At 51.8% G+C, this 8101-nt stretch overlaps 1 pseudogene; it reads left to right on the top strand.

The window, feature by feature from the left end:
• The first annotated feature begins 2780 nt into the window (after positions 1-2780).
• On the top strand, positions 2781-7483 carry LOC132673496 (eukaryotic translation elongation factor 1 epsilon-1 pseudogene; annotated as a pseudogene).
• Positions 7484-8101: the final 618 nt, after the last annotated feature.

The following is an 8101-nucleotide window of genomic DNA, read 5'->3' as shown; positions in this document are numbered from 1 at the left end:
GATAGAGCGGCCACGGGCTACACTTGGCCGTTTAAACTATTAATTAATTAAAATTAATTAAATTTGTATTTTTACATTATTTACATTATTTACATTAATTAAAATTGTATTTTTTTAAATTTTTTTAAATGTTTTTATTTCTTTTTGAGAGAGAGGCACAGGGTGCGAGTGGGGGAGGGGCAGAGAGAGAGGGAGACACAGAATCCGAAGCAGGTTCCAGGCTCCGAGCTGTCAGCACAGAGCCCCAGGCGGGGCTCAAACTCCTCAACCGGGAGATCATGACCCGAGCCGAAGTCGGACGCTTAGCCGACGGACCCACCCAGGCGCCCCAGTTAATCAAAATTAAAAAAAAAAAAAAAGTAACTTTCCATTTGTCAGTCACCCCAGCACATTTCAAGGTCTCCATCGCTACGTGGGGCTGGCGGCTACCAAAAGGGACGGATGCAGAACATTCCCATCAGTGCAGGAAGTTCAAGCTGCTGCAAGGTCCAGAGGGAATTTAGTTTACTAACACAAACACCACCTCGAGAAGCTTATGATTGGTGGGGAAACAAATAAAAGAAAATCTCCAGAGAAAACACCACTGGTAGGGAAAAAAAAAAAAAATAATTTTCGGGCAGGTGGGATTGCTGTATTAGCCGGTGACCAGAGATAGAAACCCAACTCAAAAACTGGTTAAAAGTACCAAGGAATGTCTCTCTCTCTCCCTCTCTCTCTCTCTCTCTCTCAAAAATAAATAAATGAACATGAAAAAAAAAACACACACAAAAACAAAGTACAAAGGATGTCTTGGCTTCTGTAAAGAACAGTCCAGAACTGTGACTGGCTTTGGGGATGGCTGGCACCAGAGCACCCAGTGATATTTTCAGGACACTCCCCTTTCCTCCTCTCTTGGCTTTGCCTTCCTCTCTAGCAGGGTCACTCTCGGACAGGTCGTCCCCACTGTTGGCAAATGACCACGAGACACACAACCTCCCAGGTCTGCAACCCTACACAGGAGAGAGAGGTCCTCACCCCGGTGGTTCTAGCAGAGTCTGGGGCTGGAGTCTCGTTGGCTCGGTGGGACAGGGTCTTAGGGGTGGGACAGCCCCCGCCGAGTCTCCAGCCCTGAGGGATTCGTGGCCGCGGCGCTCGGGGGACTCTAGCAGTGGGAGGCTTTAGTGTGGCCCAAAGGCTTTCTGCTTTCCTGAGACAGGTATCCTGTCCTTAGCAGCTGGGGTAAGCAAGGACCCCAGGGGATAAGGGCCCCCAGATATTCACAGAGGGAAACACCCTTGAGTCCAGACACCCAGACTTTCACAGAAGCACCAGAGACAGACTCAAGGATTCAGGGGCGTCTGACCCCGGAGCTCAGACCTAACACTAGACGGCCTAGACTGGGCACTCGCCCTGTCCTTTGCCGCAGGGTTTCTCAAGCTCGGCGCCACTGACATTCAGGAATGCTTTGTGGGGGGGCCTGTCCCCCGTGTATTGCGGGATGTTCAGAAGCATCCCTGGCCTCTACTCAATAGATGCCATTATTGGGGCGCCTGGGTGGCTCAGTTGGTTAAGCGTCTGACTCTTGATTTCAGCTCAGGTCATGATCTCGCGGTTCATGAGTTCAAGCCCCAAGCTCTGTGCTTACAGGGTGGAGCCTACTTGGGATTCTCTCTCTCTCTCTCTCTCTCTCTCTCTCTGTCCCTCCCCTGTCTCAAAGTAAATAAATAAAATTTAAAAATATATTTAAAAAAATAGATGCCAGTATCACCCCCACCTCCACTTGTGACGACTCCCACATTTTTCCAGGCATCACGAAATGTCCCCTGGGGAGGCAGAATCTTCCCCAGTTGAGTGAAAAACCAGCTATAGTGTTTTTTCCCCATTGAATTCCGCCCCCCCCCCCCCCCGGCAATCCTTTCAGGTAGACGTTGCTTTTCTTATCAGACATATGGGGAAACTGAGGCACAGAGCGGTCACATAGATTCCCAGGGTCCTGGGTGAGTGAGTGGGAGCAGACTGGCTCTTTGCAGTCTGGGCTTGAAACCAATGGCCTGAGGCTCGCTGGCCACACCCCTGCTGTTTACAATAAAAAACTCCTAAAGCCAGATGTTCCCAGGGCAGAAAAGACTCCCTCCGTATTAAGTACGATTTTATTGGAAGCCGGATCCACTCCCTCGCCTGGCAGAAAATTGCTCTGTAAATTACAGGTTTAAAGGGTAAACGGGGCCCTGTGAGCTCCTGACTTAAAACAAGGTAATAATTTAGGGCCTAGAACGGTCTGGTTGAGCGAGTTCCCATAATAGTTAATCTCACACCACACCCCCATCATTCTCATTTTATTAAAACACAAACAAACAAACAAAAATGGGATAGAAGCAGGAGATTTTGGACAGGTGCCCAAGCCCTCACAGCAAGTTAGTGACGGAGCCTGACAGCAGCCGAGCTGTCCTCTTCCAATCACACCGGGAGTCAGAGACCTGGCCTCGGGCTCACTGTCCCCCAGGCTCGGCCACAGACACAGGCTGTGTGTTCTGAGTCCAATTCCTTTCCCTCTCTGGGCCTCCCTCTCTCTGCTGAGCACACTTTTCCCTCCTCTGCCAGCCTTGGGGGACTGTTCCACCTTCACAACTGGGGGTGTGGCTGTGATCCTGGTGCCCCTCTGCCCACCCCCCCCCCCCACTGCCTTCAGGGAGGTCACATGACCCTGGCTGGACCAATCCCAGCTCTGCAGCCCGGTGGAGGTGCCGGAGCCCCAGGAACAGGCCCCGAGACCCGAGAGGAGAAAATCAGAACCTACCCGGATGGCCCAAAATGGGGACTGGAAGGTTAGCGCTCACTTTTCTCTCGGATCTTGAGCTGGAAGATGTGCCCCGGGGTTGCAGCCTGCCATGTCCCTCCCACAAGAGGATGCCCAAGAGAAAGGGACAAACCCAGAGCCAGAATACAAGACCGTTGAGGGCAGCAGGAAGATCATATATTGCCCAGATCACCCTGTCCCTGCCGGAACCACCCCTGCCTCTTGAGTTTTGGTTGAGTGACGGCCTAACCCTTTCCCCCCGCCCCCCATTGCTTCCCTATATTAGTTTGCTAGGTCTGCTGTAACCAGGTGGCTTGAAAACGAAATTTAGGGGCGCCTGGGTGGCTCAGTTGGGCAAGCGTCTGACTTGGGCTCAGGTCACGGTCTCACAATTCGTGAGTTCAAGCCCCGCGTCTGGCTCTGCGCTGACAGCTCGGAGCCTGGAGCCTGCTTCGGATTCTGTGTCTCCCTCTCCTCTCCCTCTGCCCCTTCCCCGCTTGCACTCTCTCTCTCTCTCTCTCTCTCTCTCTCTCTCAAAAATAAATAAACATTAAAAAAATGTTTTTTCTCACAGTTCTGGAGGCTGGAGATCGAAGATCAAGGTGTCAGACCCCCTTTCTTGGCGTGTCGATGGCTGTCTTCTCCCCCTGTGCTCCCGTGGTCGTCCCCCGTGCCTGTCTCTGTCCCAGGACCCTCTTCCTATGAAGACACCGGCCATATTGGATCAGCGCCCACCCTACCGGCTTCATTTTAACTTAATCACCTCCATAAAGACCCTATTTCCAAGAACAGTGCATTCTGAGGTGCTGAGGGTTGGGGCTGCAACACGTGAATTGGCAGGGTGGACCCACCAGCCCGTAACACTCTCTCCCCCCCCACGCACCCAGGGGCTTACGTCAACATGAACTGGGTTTCAGTCCCTCCACCCTTCAGAGAGCCTAGTTAAGCGACCGCCTGTCCACCGGGCTTGACCCCAAAGTGCCTCCGTCCCATCCCCTAACTCCTACCTGCCGTGTGCATGCACGTACCCGTGCACACGTGGGTGCACACACAGCCTCCCGCCGCATGCCAAGCAAATAATTTTAAATCCTTTTTCTTTTTTAACGGACCGACTCTTCCTAGCTAGAGATGCCCTCCCTGGAGCCTGTGACGTTGCATTTGTGGGGATGACGCTGCCCTGTGTCTCTTGGCCACCATGCCACCGACTGGACGCCCCAAGGGATGCCCCCCCCCCTCGCTTCTGGTTTCCTGCTGGGGTTTCAGGGCCCCTCTGTCCCGGCCGGGCAGGGCCCCTCCGGCTGTAGCTGGCGGTAGAGGTCAGTCCAGAGCCGAAAGGATGGAGCTGGTATCACCCTGACAACACTGAGCCTAGGACACCAGGGCAGGGCTCTGCCAGGAGCCCCGCAGACGCAGACAGGCACGTAGCACCATCCGAGGGAGAGCAGGGGACCAGTCTCCGGCCCCAAGTAGCGGACAGAAGGAAACCTGTAACGTGGAAGCCGGTGTGAGGGGCAAAATCCAAACAAGGCAAGGGGAGGAGACGACCACAGATGCGTGTCAGGTGGGCAAGGGTCCATAAAGGCGGATTCGTTTGCTCTTTTCCTCCCCGGATCCACCCGTGGTTTCGTGGCCACTTTAGCCCGCGAACTCCAGCATCAGAGTCATCGGCGGCCTCGGACTGGCTTGCTAAGGGCGCCAGAGGCACCCGGAGCGTGGAGGCCGTGGGGTGGGGTCTGGTGAGGACCGCAGTCGGCCCCCTTCTCGTGGCGTCCATCATCCTGGCTGGCAGGAGGGGCGAGGGAGCTCTCGGGGGTCTCCCTTCTAAGGGCACTCGTGGCATCCGTGGCGGCTGCACCCACATGACCTCGCCACCTCCCAAAGGGCCCCCTCCAAACACCATCACGCCGGGGGTGGCGGTCCAACATGTGGATGTGGGAGGGGAAGAAACGTTCAGTCCGTAACACTTCATGTACACGTACGGTAAAACCCTGGATCGCGAGTAACTCGTTCAGCGAGGGTGCCGCGAGACCAGCAAAGGTTTCTAATACATTTTCGCTTGATAGACGAGCGATGTCTTGCAACATGAGTCGAACGTGATGCCAAACATCACATGATCACAACTCAGCCGATCGTTCTGAAATTCGCTTTGATACACAAGCGCTTTGCATGACGAGCACGTTTCCAGAACGAATTCTGCGTGCAAACCAAAGTTCTACTGTTTTCTTTTTTTTAATTTTTAAATGTTTTCTGTTTATTTTTGAGACAGAGACGGAGCATGAGTCGGGGAGGAGCAGAGAGAGAGGGAGGCACGGAATCCGAAGCAGCACCAGGCTCTGAGCTGTCCGCACAGAGCCCGACGCGGGGCTTGAACCCACGAACTGTGAGATCATGACCTGAGCCGAAGTTAACCGACTGAGCCCCCCAGGCGCCCCCTTACTGTAATTCAAATTTGGCTCAGGCCTGATGGGACGTTGCCACCCGCTTCTGTGAAACCACAGGCCCAAGACGCCGGCCTGATTTTTTCTACGACATAAACATACGCACAAACATACATGTGTACGGATGTGTCTCGAGCGTGTGTGTGTGTGTGTGCCAAGTACATGAATAAGTATGGAAACAACTATTGCAGCAGATGCGTGTCTGTGTTTCCCCCACGATCAGACCACGCTCCGCGAGGGGCAGAGGCACCGCACCGGAAACCGCTTGCTCTGGGGAACAGAGATCTCGCTCGGCGTCCGCCTGAAGGGCTTCCAGCGAAGCCACCAGCCCGCGAGTCAGTCCTTTCCCTTCCCAGCTCCAGGGGTTTGCAGGCGTTTGCTCACGCACGATGCCCCCTGATCCCCGTTCCCTCTTGCACACTAGACCCTCGACTGGTATTTTTAAGCACCACACACCCCTTGTTCCCCAGACACCTCTGTCCCCTGCCCCAGTTATAGACCCTCAAGCATCCTCCCAGCCCCTCAGTTCTTCCAGCCCCCCTACCTCCGGACATTCCCTCTATAAACATGTTCCTGAAATCAGACACAGTGTTGCCAACAGACTTGAGCAGTGTGACTCATTCCTAAGGGCAGGCCCTGTGCTGAGTGCTTCGTACATGATCTCTTTGAGTCCTTCAAACAACCCTGACAGACAGGTACCCTTATCTGCACTCTACAGAAGCAGGAAGAAGTGTAGGCATTGGCCCATGGTTTACACAATTGGGAGTAGCAAAAGTAGGACTTGAACCCAGATAGTAACCATTATCTCATATCCTCCCCTAACCTGGGGGCTATGCTTCTAGTAATATGACCAAATGTAGCATCAGCTTCTTAAAAAAATCCACGTCACAGTTGTCTCATTTAACTTGTGGCCACTGTGTCAGTGGCGTTGACTTCAAGCTGCCCATAGGAGTTACTAGAGAAGCCTGGTTAAGAATTTGGATTCCAGGGGCACCTGGGTGGCTCAGTCGGTTGAGCATCCAACTCTCGGTTTTGGCTCAGGTCATGACCTCACAGATCATGAGTTCGAGCCCCACATCAGGCTCTGCACTGACAGCAGGGAACCTGCTTGAGATGCTCTCTCTCTCTCTTTCCCTCTCTCTCTGCCCCTCCCCTACTCATATTCTTTCTTTCTCTCAAAATAAATAAAACTTTAAAAAATAATACTTTATTAACAATTTGGATTCCAGAGGCACCTGGGAGGCTCAGTCAGTTAAGCGTCTCACTCTTGATTGTGGCTCAGGTCATACTCTGACAGTTCGTGAGTTTGAGCCCCCAGTCTGGCTCCGAGCTGACAGCGAGAAGCCTGCTTGGGGTTCTCTCTCTCTCTCTCTCTCTCTCTCTCTCTCTCTCTCTCTCTGCCTCTACCCCCGCTCATGTGTGCGTTGTCTGTCTCTCTCTCTCTCAAAATAAATCAATAAACTTAAAAAAAGAAAAGAATTTGGGTTCCCTGCAGAAGACAGCGGTGGCCCCGGAGCTGACGTTGCCGGAGAAGCCCCCGGAACTGAGTGAAGGCAGCAAACACAGACCTCAGGGCGAGCACAGGATTTCAGTTCTTCGAACGAGCAATGGTCCAAGTCTAACGGACTGACTGCCAAAGCGGCTCGTCTTGTCGGGCCGGCCTGCAAAGAATGTTCGCTGGCGAGCCCCGCAGAGGGAAAAGCAATAGTTCAGCCGGGTTTGGGGTGCAGGGTAACTCGAGTAGACGGACGCTCCGGGAAGGACGATGTCCACACTCCGTCGAAGGGCCGTAATTCAGATCTTGAAGGCACAGTCCACTTGCAGGATATAACTTTACCTTCGCAGATACCCTATTATACTACGGACGTCATCGCTTTGTAGTTGACCTGACGGTTCAAGAAAAGGAGAAATGTCTTCATGTATCTCCCTGGTCTTGTCACAGTCGCCATTACCCAGGGATCAGGCAACAGGCCACATCTGTGCATTCTGTCTTCATCAAGAACAGACTATGTACCGGGGCGCCTGGGTGGCTCAGTCAGTGAAGCGTCCGACTGCGGCTCAGGTCATGTTCTCGCGGTCCGTGGGCTTGAGCCCCGTGTCATGATCTGTGCTGACAGCTCAGAGACTGGAACCTGCTTCAGATTCCACGTCTCCCTCTCCCTCTGCCGCTCCCCCATTCGCATGTGCGTGCTCGCTCGCTCTCCGTCTCTCAAAAAATTAAAAAATAAATTAAAAAATTAAAAAAAAAAACAGACTAATTCCCACTAGAAGCTATGATGACATACAGAAGTGTGGTCACAGGTATTTCCAAAGGGAAGTAAATTCTGGACCAGAGGACTCACATAAATTGATATGCAGTCATTCTTTGTTTGCTGAAGTTGATAGAATAAACTTCTGTCTGAATCTTTTCTTTGTTCTTTCGTTGAAATTCTGCAGCTTTTATGTAAAAACTCCAACTGTCAAAACTGGAGGTGAGATCCAGTTATAAACTACCTTGTTTTTATAGATGAAATTTATTTTCGTAAAATGTGCAAATCAGCGGCTTAATCTTCAGGAAAAAAAAAAAAATAGTCCTTTCAGTGGCTGACCTGTTTGGCAACTTATTGACCTCTCTCTCTCATATTTTAAAATTCATTTTCTCCTTATGGATATTTACAGCTATTTGTTTATTAAAAACTGTAATACATTGTGTCGAGGATACAGAAAGGGAAGACAGATGGATTTGTTTTCAAATATTTATGTAAGCCAGTAAATGTGGTTAGGAAGGAAGGAAGGAAGGAAGGAAGGAAGGAAGGAAGGAAGGAAGGAAGGAAGGAAGGAAGGAAGGAAAACTTGGGATTCCCAAATCCTATCCCAAACCTAGTTTAGAGGTAAGTCCTGGGGATCC

This window comes from Panthera onca, chromosome C1 (assembly GCF_046562875.1).
Source record: "Panthera onca isolate mPanOnc1 chromosome C1, mPanOnc1 haplotype 2, whole genome shotgun sequence".
NCBI lineage: Eukaryota > Metazoa > Chordata > Mammalia > Carnivora > Felidae > Panthera > Panthera onca.
Note: the sequence above shows the minus strand (reverse complement) of the source record. Positions and strands in the feature narration are given on the sequence as shown.